Source organism: Bufo gargarizans, chromosome 9 (genome assembly GCF_014858855.1).
Source record: "Bufo gargarizans isolate SCDJY-AF-19 chromosome 9, ASM1485885v1, whole genome shotgun sequence".
Classification (NCBI taxonomy): Eukaryota; Metazoa; Chordata; class Amphibia; order Anura; family Bufonidae; genus Bufo; species Bufo gargarizans.
In genome coordinates, this window is record NC_058088.1 from 198497182 (window position 1) to 198519336 (window position 22155).

The 22155-nt window shown below is 54.4% G+C and overlaps 1 long non-coding RNA gene across 1 annotated transcript; it reads left to right on the forward strand.

Moving 5' to 3' along the window:
* Positions 1-9361: 9361 nt before the first annotated feature.
* LOC122946043 lies at positions 9362-21969 on the forward strand. Its single transcript, XR_006391206.1, has 2 exons — positions 9362-9420; positions 21622-21969. It is a non-coding gene; the product is annotated as an uncharacterized LOC122946043 (long non-coding RNA).
* The last annotated feature ends 186 nt before the right edge of the window (positions 21970-22155 follow it).

Here is a 22155-nt window from a genome sequence, read left to right on the forward strand (position 1 = left end):
GGGCTCTATATACCGTCCACCGGTCCACACACCGTCAGCGGGGCGGCGCTCTATATACCGTTACGGTCCACACACCGTCAGGGAGCTATATACCGTCTACCGGTCCACACACCGTCAGCGGGGCTCTATATACTGTCTACCGGTCCACACAAACCGTCAGCGGGGCTCTAATACTGTCTACCGGTCCACACACCGTCAGCGGGGCTCTATATACCGTCTACCGGTCCACACACAGTCAGCGGGGCTCTATATACCGTCTACCGGTCCACACCCGCCAGCGGGGCTCATATACTGTCTACCGGTCCACACACCGTCGGCGGGGCTCTATATACTGTCTACCGGTCCACACACCGTCAGCGGGGCTCTATATACCGTCTACCGGTCCACACACCGTCAGCAAGGCTCTATATACTGTCTACCGGTCCACACCGCCAGCGGGGCTCTATCTACTGTCTACCGGTCCACACACCGTCAGCGGGGCTCTAATACTGTCTACCGTCCCACACGGTCAGTGGGGCTCTATATACCGTCTACCGGTCCACACACCGTCAGCGGGGGCGGCGCTCTATATACTGTCTACCGGTCCACACAACCGCCGGCGGGGCTCTATATACCGGCCACCGGTCCACACCACCGTCAGCGGGGCTCTATATACTGTCTACCGGTCCACACACCGCCAGCGGGGCTCTATATACTGTCTACCGGTCCACACACCGTCAGCGGAGCTCTATATACCGTCTACCGGTCCACACACCGTCAGCGGGGCTCTATATACTGTCTACCGGTCCACACACCGTCAGCGGGGGCGGCGCTCTATATACCGTCTACCGGTCCACACACCGTCAGCGGGGCTCTATATACCGTCTACCGGTCCACACACCGTCAGCGGGGCTCTATATACTGTCTACCGGTCCACACACCGCCAGCGGGGCTCTATATACTGTCTACTGGTCCACACACAGCGGGGCTCTATATACAGTATACTGGTCCGCACACAGTCAGTGGGCGGCAGCGCTCTATATACAGTATACTGGTCCGCACACAGTCAGTGGGGGCAGCGCTCTATATACAGTATACCGGTCCACACACAGTCAGCGGGGGCAGCACTCTATATACAGTATACCGGTCCACACACAGTCAGTAGGGGCAGCACTCTATATACAGTATACCGGTCCACACACAGTCAGCGGGGGCAGCGCTCTATATACAGTATACTGGTCCGCACACAGTCAGTGGGCGGCAGCGCTCTATATACAGTATACTGGTCCGCACACAGTCAGTGGGGGCAGCGCTCTATATACAGTATACCGGTCCACACACAGTCAGCGGGGGCAGCACTCTATATACAGTATACCGGTCCACACACAGTCAGTAGGGGCAGCACTCTATATACAGTATACCGGTCCACACACAGTCAGCGGGGGCAGCGCTCTATATACAGTATACTGGTCCACACACAGTCAGCGGGGGCAGCGCTCTATATACAGTATACTGGTCCACACACAGTCAGTGGGGGCAGCGCTCTATATACAGTATACTGGTCCGCACACAGTCAGCGGGGGCAGCGCTCTATATACAGTATACTGGTCCACACACTGTCAGCGGGGGCAGCGCTCTATATACAGTATACTGGTCCACACACAGTCAGTGGGGGCAGCGCTCTATATACAGTATACTGGTCCACAAACAGTCAGCGGGGGCAGCGCTCTATATACAGTATACTGGTCCGCACACAGTCAGCGGGGGCAGCGCTCTATATACAGTATACCGGTCCACACACAGTCAGCGGGGGCAGCGCTCTATATACAGTATACTGGTCCACACACAGTCAGTAGGGGCAGCACTCTATATACAGTATACCGGTCCACACACAGTATGGGGGCAGCGCTCTATATACAGTATACTGGTCCACACACTGTCAGCGGGGGCAGCGCTCTATATACAGTATACTGGTCCGCACACAGTCAGTGGGTGGCAGCGCTCTATTTACAGTATACTGGTCCACACACTGTCAGCGGGGGCAGCGCTCTATATACTGGTCCACACACAGTCAGTGGGGGCAGCGCTCTATATACAGTATACTGGTCCACACACAGTCAGCGGGGGCAGCGCTCTATATACAGTATACTGGTCCGCACACTGTCAGCGTAGGCGGTGCTCTATATACAGTATACTGGTCCACACACTGTCAGCGGGGGCAGCGCTCTATATACAGTATACTGGTCCACACACTGTCAGCGGGGGCAGCGCTCTATATACAGTATACTGGTCTGCACACAGTCAGTAGGGGCAGCGCTCTATATACAGTATACTGGTCCGCACACAGTCAGTAGGGGCAGCGCTCTATATACAGTATACCGGTCCCGCACACAGTCAGTGGGTGGCAGCGCTCTATATACAGTATACTGGTCCACACACAGTCAGCGGGGGCAGCGCTCTATATACAGTATACTGGTCCACACACAGTCAGTAGGGGCAGCGCTCTATATACTGGTCCACACACAGTCAGTGGGGGCAGCGCTCTATATACAGTATACTGGTCCACACACAGTCAGTAGGGGCAGCGCTCTATATACAGTATACTGGTCCGCACACAGTCAGCGGGGGCAGCGCTCTATATACAGTATACTGGTCCACACACAGTCAGCGGGGGCAGTGCTCTATATACAGTATACTGGTCCACACACTGTCAGCGGGGGCAGCGCTCTATATACAGTATACTGGTCCGCACACAGTCAGCGGGGGCAGCGCTCTATATACAGTATACTGGTCCGCACACAGTCAGCGGGGGCAGCGCTCTATATACAGTATACTGGTCCACACACAGTCAGCGGGGGCAGCGCTCTATATACAGTATACTGGTCCTCACACAGTCAGTGGGGGCAGCGCTCTATATACAGTATACTGGTCCGCACACTGTCAGCGGGGGCAGCGCTCTATATACAGTATACTGGTCCACACACAGTCAGCAGGGGCAGCGCTCTATATACAGTATACTGGTCCACACACAGTCAGTAGGGGCAGCGCTCTATATACAGTATACTGGTCCACACACAGTCAGTAGGGGCAGCGCTCTATATACTGGTCCACACACAGTCAGTGGGGGCAGCGCTCTATATACAGTATACTGGTCCACACACAGTCAGCGGGGGCAGCGCTCTATATACTGGTCCACACACTGTCAGCGGGGGCAGCGCTCTATATACTGGTCCACACACTGTCAGCGGGGCAGCGCTCTATATACTGGTCCGCACACTGTCAGCGTAGGCGGTGCTCTATATACAGTATACTGGTCCACACACAGTCAGTGGGGGCAGCGCTCTATATACAGTATACTGGTCCACACACAGTCAGTGGGGGGAGCGCTCTATATACAGTATACCGGTCCACACACAGTCAGTGGGGGCAGCGCTCTATATACTGGTCCGCACACAGTCAGTGGGCGGCAGCGCTCTATATACAGTATACCGGTCCACACACAGTCAGTGGGGGCAGCGCTCTATATACAGTATACTGGTCCGCACACAGTCAGTGGGGGGCAGCGCTCATATACAGTACTGGTCCACACACAGTCAGTGGGGGCAGCGCTCTATATACAGTATACTGGTCCACACACAGTCAGCGGGGGGCAGTGCTCTATATACAGTATACCGGTCCACACACAGTCAGTGGGGGCAGTGCTCTATATACAGTATACCGGTCCGCACACAGTCAGCGGGGGCAGCGCTCTATATACAGTATACCGGTCCACACACTGTCAGCGGGGGCAGCGCTCTATATACAGTATACTGGTCCACACACAGTCAGTGGGGGCAGCGCTCTATATACAGTATACTGGTCCGCACACTGTCAGCGTAGGCGTGCTCTATATACAGTATAACCGGTCCACACACAGTCAGCGGGGGGCAGCGCTCTATATACAGTATACCGGTCCACACACTGTCAGCGGGGGCAGCGCTCTATATACAGTATACCGGTCCGCACACAGTCAGCGGGGGCAGCGCTCTATATACTGGTCCGCACACAGTCAGTGGGCGGCAGCGCTCTATATACAGTATACCGGTCCACACACAGTCAGTGGGGGCAGCGCTCTATATACAGTATACTGGTCCGCACACAGTCAGTGGGGGCAGCACTCTATATACAGTATACTGGTCCACACACAGTCAGTAGGGGCAGCGCTCTATATACAGTATACTGGTCCGCACACAGTCAGTGGGGGGCAGCGCTCTATATACAGTATACCGGTCCGCACACTGTCAGCGGGGGCAGCGCTCTATATACTGGTCCGCACACAGTCAGCGGGGGCAGCGCTCTATATACAGTATACTGGTCCACACACAGTCAGTAGGGGCAGCGCTCTATATACAGTATACTGGTCCACACACAGTCAGCGGGGGGCAGCGCTCTATATACAGTATACTGGTCCGCACACAGTCAGTGGGCGGCAGCGCTCTATATACAGTATACCGGTCCACACACAGTCAGTGGGGGCAGCGCTCTATATACAGTATACCGGTCCACACACAGTCAGTGAGGGCAGCGCTCTATATACAGTATACTGGTCCACACACTGTCAGCGGGGGCAGCGCTCTATATACAGTATACTGGTCCACACACAGTCAGTAGGGGCAGCGCTCTATATACAGTATACTGGTCCACACACAGTCAGCGGGGGCAGCGCTCTATATACAGTATACTGGTCCGCACACAGTCAGTGGGCGGCAGCGCTCTATATACAGTATACCGGTCCACACACAGTCAGTGGGGGCAGCGCTCTATATACAGTATACCGGTCCACACACAGTCAGTGGGGGCAGCGCTCTATATACAGTATACCGGTCCACACACAGTCAGTGGGGGCAGCGCTCTATATACAGTATACTGGTCCACACACTGTCAGCGGGGGCAGCGCTCTATATACAGTATACCGGTCCACACACAGTCAGTAGGGGCAGCGCTCTATATACAGTATACTGGTCCACACAATGTCAGTAGGGGCAGCACTCTATATACAGTATACCGGTCCACACACAGTATGGGGGCAGCGCTCTATATACAGTATACCGGTCCGCACACAGTCAGGGGGGGCAGCGCTCTATATACAGTATACCGGTCCACACACAGTATGGGGGCAGCGCTCTATATACAGTATACTGGTCCACACACTGTCAGCGGGGGCAGCGCTCTATATACAGTATACCGGTCCACACACAGTATGGGGGCAGCGCTCTATATACAGTATACCGGTCCGCACACTGTCAGCGGGGGCAGCGCTCTATATACAGTATACTGGTCCGCACACAGTCAGTGGGGGCAGCGCTCTATATACAGTATACCGGTCCACACACAGTCAGCGGGGGCAGTGCTCTATATACAGTATACCGGTCCGCACACAGTCAGTGGGGGCAGCGCTCTATATACAGTATACCGGTCCACACACAGTCAGTGGGGGCAGCGCTCTATATACAGTATACCGGTCCACACACAGTCAGTGGGGGCAGCGCTCTATATACAGTATACTGGTCCGCACACAGTCAGCGGGGGCAGTGCTCTATATACAGTATACCGGTCCACACACAGTCAGTGGGGGCAGCGCTCTATATACAGTATACTGGTCCGCACACAGTCAGTGGGCGGCAGCGCTCTATATACAGTATACTGGTCCGCACACAGTCAGTGGGCGGCAGCGCTCTATATACAGTATACTGGTCCACACACAGTCAGTAGGGGCAGCGCTCTATATACAGTATACTGGTCCACACACAGTCAGCGGGGGCAGCGCTCTATATACAGTATACCGGTCCGCACACTGTCAGCGGGGGCAGTGCTCTATATACAGTATACCGGTCCGCACACTGTCAGCGGGGGCAGCGCTCTATATACAGTATACTGGTCCGCACACAGTCAGCGGGGGCAGCGCTCTATATACAGTATACTGGTCCGCACACAGTCAGTGGGGGCAGAGCTCTATATACAGTATACCGGTCCACACACAGTCAGCGGGGGCAGTGCTCTATATACAGTATACCGGTCCACACACAGTCAGTGGGCGGCAGCGCTCTATATACAGTATACCGGTCCACACACAGTCAGTGGGGGCAGCGCTCTATATACAGTATACCGGTCCACACACAGTCAGTGGGGGCAGCGCTCTATATACAGTATACTGGTCCGCACACAGTCAGCGGGGGCAGTGCTCTATATACAGTATACCGGTCCACACACAGTCAGTGGGGGCAGCGCTCTATATACAGTATACTGGTCCGCACACAGTCAGCGGGGGCAGCGCTCTATATACAGTATACTGGTCCGCACACAGTCAGCGGGGGCAGCGCTCTATATACAGTATACTGGTCCACACACAGTCAGCGGGGGCAGCGCTCTATATACAGTATACTGGTCCACACACAGTCAGTGGGGGCAGCGCTCTATATACAGTATACTGGTCCACACACAGTCAGTGGGGGCAGCGCTCTATATACAGTATACTGGTCCGCACACAGTCAGTGGGCGGCAGCGCTCTATATACAGTATACTGGTCCGCACACAGTCAGTGGGCGGCAGCGCTCTATATACAGTATACTGGTCCACACACAGTCAGCGGTGGCAGTGCTCTATATACAGTATACCGGTCCGCACACAGTCAGTGGGGGCAGCGCTCTATATACAGTATACCGGTCCACACACAGTCAGTGGGGGCAGCGCTCTATATACAGTATACCGGTCCGCACACTGTCAGCGGGGGCAGCGCTCTATATACAGTATACCGGTCCACACACAGTCAGCGGGGGCAGCGCTCTATATACAGTATACTGGTCCGCACACAGTCAGCGGGGGCAGTGCTCTATATACAGTATACCGGTCCACACACAGTCAGTGGGGGCAGCGCTCTATATACAGTATACCGGTCCGCACACTGTCAGCGGGGGCAGCGCTCTATATACAGTATACCGGTCCACACACAGTATGGGGGCAGCGCTCTATATACAGTATACTGGTCCACACACTGTCAGCGGGGGCAGTGCTCTATATACAGTATACCGGTCCACACACAGTCAGCGGGGGCAGCGCTCTATATACAGTATACTGGTCCACACACTGTCAGCGGGGGCAGCGCTCTATATACTGGTCCGCACACTGTCAGCGTAGGCGGTGCTCTATATACAGTATACTGGTCCACACACAGTCAGCGGGGGCAGCGCTCTATATACAGTATACTGGTCCGCACACAGTCAGCGGGGGCAGCGCTCTATATACAGTATACCGGTCCGCACACAGTCAGTGGGCGGCAGCGCTCTATATACAGTATACCGGTCCACACACAGTCAGCGGGGGCAGCGCTCTATATACAGTATACCGGTCCACACACAGTCAGCGGGGGCAGCGCTCTATATACAGTATACCGGTCCACACACAGTCAGCGGGGGCAGCGCTCTATATACAGTATACCGGTCCACACACAGTCAGCGGGGGCAGTGCTCTATATACAGTATACCGGTCCACACACAGTCAGCGGGGGCAGCGCTCTATATACAGTATACTGGTCCGCACACAGTCAGTGGGGGCAGCGCTCTATATACAGTATACCGGTCCACACACAGTCAGCGGGGGCAGCGCTCTATATACAGTATACCGGTCCACACACAGTCAGCGGGGGCAGCGCTCTATATACAGTATACCGGTCCACACACAGTCAGCGGGGGCAGTGCTCTATATACAGTATACCGGTCCACACACAGTCAGCGGGGGCAGCGCTCTATATACAGTATACCGGTCCACACACAGTCAGCGGGGGCAGTGCTCTATATACAGTATACCGGTCCACACACAGTCAGCGGGGGCAGTGCTCTATATACAGTATACCGGTCCACACACAGTCAGTGGGGGCAGCGCTCTATATACAGTATACCGGTCCGCACACAGTCAGTGGGGGCAGCGCTCTATATACAGTATACCGGTCCACACACAGTCAGCGGGGGCAGCGCTCTATATACAGTATACCGGTCCACACACAGTCAGCGGGGGCAGCGCTCTATATACAGTATACCGGTCCACACACAGTCAGCGGGGGCAGTGCTCTATATACAGTATACCGGTCCACACACAGTCAGTGGGGGCAGCGCTCTATATACAGTATACTGGTCCGCACACAGTGGGGGCAGCGCTCTATATACAGTATACTGGTCCGCACACAGTCAGTGGGGGCAGCGCTCTATATACAGTATACCGGTCCGCACACAGTCAGTGGGGGCAGCGCTCTATATACAGTATACTGGTCCACACACAGTCAGTGGGGGCAGCGCTCTATATACAGTATACTGGTCGGCACACAGTCAGCGGGGGCAGCGCTCTATATACCGGTCCGCACACAGTCAGTGGGGGCAGCGCTCTATATACAGTATACTGGTCCGCACAGTATGGGGGTAGCGCTCTATATACAGTATACTGGTCCGCACACTGTCAGTGGGGGCAGCGCTCTATATACAGTATACTGGTCCGCACACAGTCAGTGGGGGCAGAGCTCTATATACAGTATACTGGTCCGCACACAGTCAGTGGGGGCAGCGCTCTATATACAGTATACCGGTCCGCACACAGTCAGTGGGGGCAGCGCTCTATATACAGTATACCGGTCCGCACACAGTCAGTGGGGGCAGCGCTCTATATACAGTATACCGGTCCACACACAGTCAGCGGGGGCAGCGCTCTATATACAGTATACCGGTCCACACACAGTCAGCGGGGGCAGCGCTCTATATACAGTATACCGGTCCACACACAGTCAGCGGGGGCAGTGCTCTATATACAGTATACCGGTCCACACACAGTCAGTGGGGGCAGCGCTCTATATACAGTATACCGGTCCGCACACTGTCAGCGTGCATTCTACCGGTCCGCACAGTATGGGGCGTCCTGCGTTATACTCATCCTCCTATACCGCTGAGTACTTTACGCCTCATTTTGCGCTCCAGTGCCGGGTTACAGCTGGCTGCACAGCGTGTGGACATCTAACCGATATATGGATTTTCTCCAGTATTATTATGGGCGCCCTCTACTGATTGACTGATTCGGGGGTCTCCTATAATCTCACACCCGTCACAACCATCCCCCACCCTGCGCGCTGAGGCTAATCCTGCAGAATAACGAGGCTCTGGAATGTACAGGACGGAGGTGACCTGCGACCAACATCAAGGCCGACATTTAAAGGGGAAGCTGCGCCCTGAGAACACAGGGTCCGATCACCCGGCTGTACGAGGAGCGGTCCGCGGGCTCCCGCACATGTACTTTATATACATCTGATAATCCGCTGTTCTGTGACGCTGCTCCGCGGTACAATGTCACTAAAGACAATCGCTTTGTATTGCAGGTTGTCAGGACCCGGACGGCGCAGCTCCGGGAGCTCTCCGGATACGTGCGGTACGTGCCTCATGTACAGACGGGGTTCACTTACTTATCCATCAGCCTCCGCCTCTAGCTGCACCTGTAACATCCAGTGTCTGTGGAGGAAAGGGAAAAATATTATTACACCGACCTATAGGGATCTATCACTGATCTACAAGGATCTATTACACCGATCTATAGGGATCTATCACTGATCTTCAAGGATCTATTACACCGACCTATAGGGATCTATCACTGATCTACAAGGATCTATTACACCGATCTATAGGGATCTAGCACTGATCTACAAGGATCTATTACACCGATCTATAGGGATCTATCACTGATCTTCAAGGATCTATTACACCGACCTATAGGGATCTATCACTGATCTACAAGGATCTATTACACCGATCTATAGGGATCTATCACTGATCTTCAAGGATCTATTACACCGACCTATAGGGATCTATCACTGATCTACAAGGATCTATTACACCGATCTATAGGGATCTAGCACTGATCTACAAGGATCTATTACACCGATCTATAGGGATCTATCACTGATCTTCAAGGATCTATTACACCGACCTATAGGGATCTATCACTGATCTACAAGGATCTATTACACCGATCTATAGGGATCTAGCACTGATCTACAAGGATCTATTACACCGATCTATAGGGATCTATCACTGATCTTCAAGGATCTATTACACCGACCTATAGGGATCTATCACTGATCTACAAGGATCTATTACACCGATCTATAGGGATCTATCACTGATCTACAAGGATCTATTACACCGATCTATAGGGATCTATCACTGATCTACAAGGATCTATTACACCGATCTATAGGGATCTATCACTGATCTACAAGGATCGATTACACCTATATACGATAATCTATTACACTGATCTATAGGGATCTATTACTGATCTATACGGATCTACAAGGCTCTATTACACCGATCTATGATAATCTATTACTGATCTATCATAGATCAGTGCAATAGATCCCTACAATCTATTACCTATCTATGAGGATCTATTACACTGATCTATAGGGATCTATTCCACCGATCTACGATAATCTATTACTGATCTAAAAAGACACATATAGTGATCTATTGCACAGATCTATGATGGTGTATTAATGATTTACAGTGATCTGTTACACTAATCCATGATTATTATCTATAATGACATAGTGATCTATTGCACTGATCTAGGATGATCTTTTACTGATCTTCACGTCATACAGAAGCAATCCGATTGTTACCTGGAAGCCCTCAGCCTGCAGGCGGTGCGCGGACGGAGCCCTTCTGCCGGAGGCTTCCCATCTCCAGTGACCCTGGGGATCTCCTAGGCCTCTTTCACACTGGCAACACAGATTGCGTCAGGATCGGTTCCAGGAAACTGACGCCTTCACAAGTTCAATCAGCTGCTTTCTCTGAGCAACAAACAGTGAAAAACGCACAATATAGAACGCAACGCAAATGATACAGAGCAGGCGGCACACAATACAGAGCAGGCGGCACACAATACAGAGCAGGCGGCACAATACAGAGCAGGCGGCACACTATACAGAGAAGGCGGCACACAATACAGAGCAGGCGGCACACAATACAGAGCACGCGGCACACTATACAGAGCAGGCGGCACACTATACAGAGCAGGCGGCACACTATACAGAGCAGGCGGCACACAATACAGAGCACGCGGCACACTATACAGAGCAGGCGGCACACTATACAGAGCAGGCGGCACACAATACAGAGCACGCGGCACACTATACAGAGCAGGCGGCACACTATACAGAGCAGGCGGCACACTATACAGAGCAGGCGGCACACAATACAGAGCAGGCGGCACACAATACAGAGCAGGCGGCACACAATACAGAGCAGGCGGCACACAATACAGAGCAGGCGGCACACTATACAGAGAAGGCGGCACACAATACAGAGCAGGCGGCACACAATACAGAGCAGGCGGCACACAATACAGAGCAGGCGGCACACTATACAGAGAAGGCGGCACACAATACAGAGCAGGCGGCACACTATACAGAGCAGGCGGCACACAATACAGAGCAGGCGGCACACAATACAGAGCAGGCGGCACACAATACAGAGCAGGCGGCACACTATACAGAGAAGGCGGCACACTATACAGAGCAGGCGGCACACAATACAGAGCAGGCGGCACACAATACAGAGCAGGCGGCACACAATACAGAGCAGGCGGCACACTACACAGAGCAGGCGGCACACAATACAGAGAAGGCGGCACACAATACAGAGCAGGCGGCACACAATACAGAGCAGGCGGCACACTATACAGAGCAGGCGGCACACAATACAGAGCAGGCGGCACCCTATACAGAGCAGGCGGCACCCTATACAGAGCAGGCGGCACACTATACAGAGCAGGCGGCACACTATACAGAGCAGGCGGCACACTATACAGAGCAGGCGGCACACTATACAGAGCAGGCGGCACACTATACAGAGCAGGCGGCACACTATACAGAGAAGGCGGCACACAATACAGAGAAGGCGGCACACAATACAGAGCAGGCGGCACACAATACAGAGCAGGCGGCACACTATACAGAGCAGGCGGCACACTATACAGAGAAGGCGGCACACAATACAGAGCAGGCGGCACACAATACAGAGCAGGCGGCACACAATACAGAGCAGGCGGCACACTATACAGAGAAGGCGGCACACAATACAGAGCAGCGGCACACAATACAGAGCAGGCGGCACACAATACAGAGCAGGCGGCACACTATACAGAGAAGGCGGCACACAATACAGAGAAGGCGGCACACAATACAGAGCAGGCGGCACACAATACAGAGCAGGCGGCACACTATACAGAGAAGGCGGCACACAATACAGAGCAGGCGGCACACAATACAGAGCAGGCGGCACACTATACAGAGCAGGCGGCACAATACAGAGCAGGCGGCACACTATACAGAGCAGGCGGCACACTATACAGAGCAGGCGGCACACTATACAGAGCAGGCGGCACACTATACAGAGAAGGCGGCACACAATACAGAGCAGGCGGCACACAATACAGAGCAGGCGGCACACAATACAGAGCAGGCGGCACACAATACAGAGCAGGCGGCACACTATACAGAGAAGGCGGCACACAATACAGAGCAGGCGGCACACTATACAGAGAAGGCGGCACACAATACAGAGCAGGCGGCACCCTATACAGAGCAGGCGGCACCCTATACAGAGCGCGCGGCACACAATACAGAGCAGGCGGCACACTACACAGAGCAGGCGGCACACTATACAGAGAAGGCGGCACACAATACAGAGCAGGCGGCACACAATACAGAGCAGGCGGCACACAATACAGAGCAGGCGGCACCCTATACAGAGCAGGCGGCACACTATACAGAGCAGGCGGCACCCTATACAGAGCAGGCGGCACCCTATACAGAGCAGGCGGCACCCTATACAGAGCAGGCGGCACACAATACAGAGCAGGCGGCACACAATACAGAGCAGGCGGCACACTATACAGAGAAGGCGGCACACAATACAGAGCAGGCGGCACACAATACAGAGCAGGCGGCACAATACAGAGCAGGCGGCACACTATACAGAGCAGGCGGCACACTATACAGAGCAGGCGGCACACTATACAGAGCAGGCGGCACCCTATACAGAGCAGGCGGCACCCTATACAGAGCAGGCGGCACACTATACAGAGCAGGCGGCACACTATACAGAGCAGGCGGCACAATATACAGAGCAGGCGGCACACTATACAGAGCAGGCGGCACACTATACAGAGCAGGCGGCACACTATACAGAGAAGGCGGCACACTATACAGAGAAGGCGGCACACAATACAGAGCAGGCGGCACACAATACAGAGCAGGCGGCACACTATACAGAGCAGGCGGCACACTATACAGAGCAGGCGGCACAATATACAGAGCAGGCGGCACACTATACAGAGCAGGCGGCACACTATACAGAGCAGGCGGCACACAATACAGAGCAGGCGGCACACTATACAGAGAAGGCGGCACACAATACAGAGCAGGCGGCACACAATACAGAGCAGGCGGCACACAATACAGAGCAGGCGGCACACAATACAGAGCAGGCGGCACACTATACAGAGCAGGCGGCACCCTATACAGAGCAGGCGGCACACTATACAGAGCAGGCGGCACACTATACAGAGCAGGCGGCACACTATACAGAGCAGGCGGCACACAATACAGAGAAGGCGGCACACAATACAGAGCAGGCGGCACACAATACAGAGCAGGCGGCACACTATACAGAGAAGGCGGCACACAATACAGAGCAGGCGGCACACTATACAGAGAAGGCGGCACACAATACAGAGCAGGCGGCACACAATACAGAGCAGGCGGCACACAATACAGAGCAGGCGGCACCCTATACAGAGCAGGCGGCACCCTATACAGAGCGCGCGGCACACAATACAGAGCAGGCGGCACACTACACAGAGCAGGCGGCACACTATACAGAGAAGGCGGCACACAATACAGAGCAGGCGGCACACAATACAGAGCAGGCGGCACACAATACAGAGCAGGCGGCACCCTATACAGAGCAGGCGGCACACTATACAGAGCAGGCGGCACCCTATACAGAGCAGGCGGCACCCTATACAGAGCAGGCGGCACCCTATACAGAGCAGGCGGCACACAATACAGAGCAGGCGGCACACAATACAGAGCAGGCGGCACACTATACAGAGAAGGCGGCACACAATACAGAGCAGGCGGCACACTATACAGAGCAGGCGGCACGAAATACAGAGCAGGCGGCACACTATACAGAGCAGGCGGCACACTATACAGAGCAGGCGGCACACTATACAGAGCAGGCGGCACACTATACAGAGCAGGCGGCACACTATACAGAGCAGGCGGCACCCTATACAGAGCAGGCGGCACACTATACAGAGCAGGCGGCACACTATACAGAGCAGGCGGCACAATATACAGAGCAGGCGGCACACTATACAGAGCAGGCGGCACACTATACAGAGCAGGCGGCACACTATACAGAGCAGGCGGCACACTATACAGAGCAGGCGGCACAATACAGAGCAGGCGGCACACTATACAGAGCAGGCGGCACCCTATACAGAGCAGGCGGCACACAATACAGAGCAGGCGGCACACAATACAGAGCAGGCGGCACACTATACAGAGCAGGCGGCACACTATACAGAGCACGCCGCACACTATACAGAGCGCGCGGCACACTATACAGAGCGCGCGGCACCACTATACAGAGCGCGCGGCACACTATACAGAGCGCGCGGCACACTATACAGAGCGCGCGGCACACTATACAGAGCGCGCGGCACACTATACAGAGCGCGCGGCACACTATACAGAGCAGGCGGCACACTATACAGAGCAGGCGGCACACTATACAGAGCACGCCGCACACAATACAGAGCAGGCGGCACACAATACAGAGCAGGCGGCACACAATACAGAGCAGGCGGCACCTTATACAGAGCACGCGGCACACTATACAGAGCAGGCGGCACACTATACAGAGCAGGCGGCACACTATACAGAGCAGGCGGCACACAATACAGAGCAGGCGGCACAATACAAAGCAGGCGGCACACTATACAGAGCAGGCGGCACACAATACAGAGCAGGCGGCACACAATACAGAGCAGGCGGCACAATACAGAGCAGGCGGCACACTATACAGAGCAGGCGGCACACTATACAGAGCAGGCGGCACACAATACAGAGCAGGCGGCACACAATACAGAGCAGGCGGCACACTATACAGAGCAGGCGGCACACTATACAGAGCAGGCGGCACACTATACAGAGCAGGCGGCACCCTATACAGAGCAGGCGGCACACTATACAGAGCAGGCGGCACACTATACAGAGCAGGCGGCACACTATACAGAGCAGGCGGCACCCTATACAGAGCAGGCGGCACCCTATACAGAGCAGGCGGCACACAATACAGAGCAGGCGGCACACAATACAGAGCAGGCGGCACACAATACAGAGCGCGCGGCACACTATACAGAGCAGGCGGCACACAATACAGAGCGCGCGGCACACAATACAGAGCGCGCGGCACACAATACAGAGCATGCGGCACACAATACAGAGCGCGCGGCACCCTATACAGAGCACGCGGCACACAATACAGAGCGCGCGGCACACAATACAGAGCACGCGGCACACTATACAGAGCAGGCGGCACACAATACAGAGCAGGCGGCACACAATACAGAGCAGGCGGCACCCTATACAGAGCACGCGGCACCTTATACAGAGCACGCCGCACCCTATACAGAGCACGCGGCACACTATACAGAGCACGCCGCACCCTATACAGAGCAGGCGGCACACTATACAGAGCACACGGCACACTATACAGAGCACGCGGCACACAATACAGAGCGCGCGGCACACAATACAGAGCACGCGGCACACTATACAGAGCACGCGGCACACAATACAGAGCGCGCGGCACCCTATACAGAGCACGCCGCACACTATACAGAGCACGCGGCACCCTATACAGAGCAGGCGGCACCCTATACAGAGCACGCGGCACACTATACAGAGCAGGCGGCACACTATACAGAGCGCGCGGCACACTATACAGAGCGCGCGGCACACAATACAGAGCACGCGGCACACAATACAGAGCAGGCGGCACACTATACAGAGCGTGCGGCACACAATACAGAGCACGCGGCACACTATACAGAGCACGCGGCACACAATACAGAGCGCGCGGCACCCTATACAGAGCACGCCGCACACTATACAGAGCACGCGGCACACAATACAGAGCGCGCGGCACACAATACAGAGCACGCGGCACACAATACAGAGCACGCGGCACACTATACAGAGCGTGCTGCGACTTCTCCTGAACACGGAGATGATTAGTGATACACGAGGCTCATGGGCACAGAACCTGCTTTAGGAACGGGTCCGGATCAGTATGTTCACAGCCGGCATCGCATCCAGATGGAATACTCGCTTGTGTGAAAGGGCTCTAATACAGTGAAATTCCTTTACTCCGGCATCTAACAGTCCATGAGTTCAGATGGTCCCGTTTCCTGGCACAGAACAGGAGTCTCTGACCCTGAGGCGTGGAGAGCGTCAGCAATCAGGCTCTGCCACAAGCAGCGGTCGCAGATTTGTGGGGTATTTGGGTCCTGCCCGTCCAGGAGGTTTATACTTTTCTATGCCCACCCCGTAATCCGGCACTGCCAGCTCCTGCTGTACTCCTATGGACGCCGCTTGCTGATGGTTTCCAGGAGAGGTTTATACTTTTCTATGCCCACCCCGTAATCCGGCACGGCCAGCTCCTGCTGTACTCCTATGGACGCCGCTTGCTGATGGTTTCCAGGAGAGGTTTATACTTTTCTATGCCCACCCCGTAATCCGGCACTGCCAGCTCCTGCTGTACTCCTATGGACGCTGCTTGCTGATGGTTTCCAGGAGAGGTTTATACTTTTCTATGCCCACCCCGTAATCCGGCACTGCCAGCTCCTGCTGTACTCCTATGGACACCGCTTGCTGATGGTTTCCAGGAGAGGTTTATACTTTTCTATGACCCCCCCGTAATCCGGCACTGCCAGCTCCTGCTGTACTCCTATGGACGCTGCTTGCTGATGGTTTCCAGGAGAGGTTTATACTTTTCTATGCCCACCCCGTAATCCGGCATGGCCAGCTCCTGCTGTACTCCTATGGACACAGCTTGCTGATGGTTTCCAGGAGAGGTTTATACTTTTCTATGACCACCCCGTAATCCGGCACTGCCAGCTCCTGCTGTACTCCTATGGACACCGCTTGCTGATGGTTTCCAGGAGAGGTTTATACTTTTCTATGACCCCCCCGTAATCCGGCACGGCCAGCTCCTGCTGTACTCCTATGGACACCGCTTGCTGATGGTTTCCAGGAGAGGTTTATACTTTTCTATGCCCACCCCGTAATCCGGCACTGCCAGCTCCTGCTGTACTCCTATGGACACCGCTTGCTGATGGTTTCCAGGAGAGGTTTATACTTTTCTATGACCCCCCCCGTAATCCGGCACGGCCAGCTCCTGCTGTACTCCTATGGACACCGCTTGCTGATGGTTTCCAGGAGAGGTTTATACTTTTCTATGCCCACCCCGTAATCCGGCACTGCCAGCTCCTGCTGTACTCCTATGGACACCGCTTGCTGATGGTTTCCAGGAGAGGTTTATACTTTTCTATGCCCACCCCGTAATCCGGCACTGCCAGCTCCTGCTGTACTCCTATGGACACAGCTTGCTGATGGTTTCCAGGAGAGGTTTATACTTTTCTATGACCACCCCGTAATCCGGCACGGCCAGCTCCTGCTGTACTCCTATGGACGCCGCTTGCTGATGGTTTCCAGGAGAGGTTTATACTTTTCTATGACCACCCCGTAATCCGGCACGGCCAGCTCCTGCTGTACTCCTATGGACGCCGCTTGCTGATGGTTTCCAGGAGAGGTTTATACTTTTCTATGCCCACCCCGTAATCCGGCACTGCCAGCTCCTTGTGTACTCCTATGGACACCGCTTGCTGATGGTTTCCAGGAGAGGTTTATACTTTTCTATGACCCCCCCCCCGTAATCCGGCACTGCCAGCTCCTGCTGGACTCCTATGGACGCCGCTTGCTGATGGTTTCCAGGAGAGGTTTATACTTTTCTATGCCCACCCCGTAATCCGGCACTGCCAGCTCCTTGTGTACTCCTATGGACACCGCTTGCTGATGGTTTCCAGGAGAGGTTTATACTTTTCTATGCCCACCCCGTAATCCGGCACTGCCAGCTCCTTGTGTACTCCTATGGACACCGCTTGCTGATGGTTTCCAGGAGAGGTTTATACTTTTCTATGACCCCCCCCCCGTAATCCGGCACTGCCAGCTCCTGCTGGACTCCTATGGACGCCGCTTGCTGATGGTTTCCAGGAGAGGTTTATACTTTTCTATGCCCACCCCATAATCCGGCACTGCCAGCTCCTTGTGTACTCCTATGGACACCGCTTGCTGATGGTTTCCAGGAGAGGTTTATACTTTTCTATGCCCACCCCGTAATCCGGCACTGCCAGCTCCTGCTGTACTCCTATGGACACCGCTTGCTGATGGTTTCCAGGAGAGGTTTATACTTTTCTATGCCCACCCCGTAATCCGGCACTGCCAGCTCCTGCTGTACTCCTATGGACACAGCTTGCTGATGGTTTCCAGGAGAGGTTTATACTTTTCTATGACCCCCCCGTAATCCGGCACGGCCAGCTCCTGCTGTACTCCTATGGACACCGCTTGCTGATGGTTTCCAGGAGAGGTTTATACTTTTCTATGCCCACCCCGTAATCCGGCACGGCCAGCTCCTGCTGTACTCCTATGGACACAGCTTGCTGATGGTTTCCAGGAGAGGTTTATACTTTTCTATGACCACCCCGTAATCCGGCACGGCCAGCTCCTGCTGTACTCCTATGGACACCGCTTGCTGATGGTTTCCAGGAGAGGTTTATACTTTTCTATGCCCACCCCGTAATCCGGCACTGCCAGCTCCTGCTGTACTCCTATGGACACCGCTTGCTGATGGTTTCCAGGAGAGGTTTATACTTTTCTATGACCACCCCGTAATCCGGCACTGCCAGCTCCTGCTGTACTCCTATGGACGCCGCTTGCTGATGGTTTCCAGGAGAGGTTTATACTTTTCTATGACCCCCCCGTAATCCGGCACGGCCAGCTCCTGCTGTACTCCTATGGACACCGCTTGCTGATGGTTTCCAGGAGAGGTTTATACTTTTCTATGCCCACCCCGTAATCCGGCACTGCCAGCTCCTGCTGTACTCCTATGGACGCTGCTTGCTGATGGTTTCCAGGAGAGGTTTATACTTTTCTATGACCACCCCGTAATCCGGCACGGCCAGCTCCTGCTGTACTCCTATGGACACCGCTTGCTGATGGTTTCCAGGAGAGGTTTATACTTTTCTATGCCCACCCCGTAATCCGGCACTGCCAGCTCCTGCTGTACTCCTATGGACACCGCTTGCTGATGGTTTCCAGGAGAGGTTTATACTTTTCTATGACCACCCCGTAATCCGGCACTGCCAGCTCCTGCTGTACTCCTATGGACGCCGCTTGCTGATGGTTTCCAGGAGAGGTTTATACTTTTCTATGACCCCCCCGTAATCCGGCACGGCCAGCTCCTGCTGTACTCCTATGGACACCGCTTGCTGATGGTTTCCAGGAGAGGTTTATACTTTTCTATGCCCACCCCGTAATCCGGCACTGCCAGCTCCTGCTGTACTCCTATGGACGCTGCTTGCTGATGGTTTCCAGGAGAGGTTTATACTTTTCTATGACCACCCCGTAATCCGGCACTGCCAGCTCCTGCTGTACTCCTATGGACGCCGCTTGCTGATGGTTTCCAGGAGAGGTTTATACTTTTCTATGACCCCCCCGTAATCCGGCACGGCCAGCTCCTGCTGTACTCCTATGGACACCGCTTGCTGATGGTTTCCAGGAGAGGTTTATACTTTTCTATGCCCACCCCGTAATCCGGCACTGCCAGCTCCTGCTGTACTCCTATGGACACAGCTTGCTGATGGTTTCCAGGAGAGGTTTATACTTTTCTATGCCCACCCCATAATCCGGCACTGCCAGCTCCTGCTGTACTCCTATGGACACCGCTTGCTGATGGTTTCCAGGAGAGGTTTATACTTTTCTATGCCCACCCCGTAATCCGGCACTGCCAGCTCCTGCTGTACTCCTATGGACACAGCTTGCTGATGGTTTCCAGGAGAGGTTTATACTTTTCTATGACCACCCCGTAATCCGGCACGGCCAGCTCCTGCTGTACTCCTATGGACGCCGCTTGCTGATGGTTTCCAGGAGAGGTTTATACTTTTCTATGCCCACCCCGTAATCCGGCACTGCCAGCTCCTTGTGTACTCCTATGGACACCGCTTGCTGATGGTTTCCAGGAGAGGTTTATACTTTTCTATGACCCCCCCCCCGTAATCCGGCACTGCCAGCTCCTGCTGGACTCCTATGGACGCCGCTTGCTGATGGTTTCCAGGAGAGGTTTATACTTTTCTATGCCCACCCCATAATCCGGCACTGCCAGCTCCTTGTGTACTCCTATGGACACCGCTTGCTGATGGTTTCCAGGAGAGGTTTATACTTTTCTATGCCCACCCCGTAATCCGGCACGGCCAGCTCCTGCTGTACTCCTATGGACGCCGCTTGCTGATGGTTTCCAGGAGAGGTTTATACTTTTCTATGCCCACCCCATAATCCGGCACTGCCAGCTCCTTGTGTACTCCTATGGACACCGCTTGCTGATGGTTTCCAGGAGAGGTTTATACTTTTCTATGCCCACCCCGTAATCCGGCACGGCCAGCTCCTGCTGTACTCCTATGGACACCGCTTGCTGATGGTTTCCAGGAGAGGTTTATACTTTTCTATGCCCACCCCATAATCCGGCACTGCCAGCTCCTTGTGTACTCCTATGGACACCGCTTGCTGATGGTTTCCAGGAGAGGTTTATACTTTTCTATGACCCCCCCCCGTAATCCGGCACTGCCAGCTCCTGCTGTACTCCTATGGACACCGCTTGCTGATGGTTTCCAGGAGAGGTTTATACTTTTCTATGCCCACCCCGTAATCCGGCACTGCCAGCTCCTGCTGTACTCCTATGGACACAGCTTGCTGATGGTTTCCAGGAGAGGTTTATACTTTTCTATGCCCACCCCGTAATCCGGCACTGCCAGCTCCTGCTGGACTCCTATGGACACAGCTTGCTGATGGTTTCCAGGAGAGGTTTATACTTTTCTATGACCCCCCGTAATCCGGCACTGCCAGGTCCTGCTGGACTCCTATGGACACCGCTTGCTGATGGTTTCCAGGAGAGGTTTATACTTTTCTATGACCACCCCGTAATCCGGCACGGCCAGCTCCTGCTGTACTCCTATGGACGCCGCTTGCTGATGGTTTCCAGGAGAGGTTTATACTTTTCTATGACCCCCCGTAATCCGGCACTGCCAGGTCCTGCTGGACTCCTATGGACACCGCTTGCTGATGGTTTCCAGATGACAATAGATTGCTTTGTGTACAGCGCAGAGGAGGCAGACGCTATAACAGACGGGTAATAAGCGCCATCGCCCTCTCCTTCCCATTTGCAGGCTCATTCATCCCTTTGAAGCCCCGGATTTTATGGCCGTGCCCATCGATCTGCAGAACCGGGCCTACGCCAAGTATATAGAAGAGGTGATGGAGGGGAAGTGACGCCCCCGGTGGAGATGCTCCGTGAGAAGTAGCAGCTGCCATTTCACTTGTAGTCACAGGCGACGACCATGGTCATGTGATGCATGTCCGCTGCAGAAGATGGATGATGGGAGTAGTGGCCTGCGCACACATGGACCATACCTCAGCACGCTGGGGGGCACTCACTCCACAGAACCTGAACCCCCCATGGGCCTTACCCCTCCTAATAAAGCCACCCAGGACCTCCAGCTTGGGGATCTAATCAACCACTGGCAATGATCTATTATACCACCATATACCCCGACACCGCCGCCTCATGTGCTCCTGGGCCGCGCCAGTGTACGTTGGCCCCTCATCCGGGTGGCACTAGCCAGTTGCCCAGGTGTCCACATCCATCCTCCGCTGCTGCTGAAGTCTGGGGTTCAGACTGAAGACTCTAACTCTCATCATCC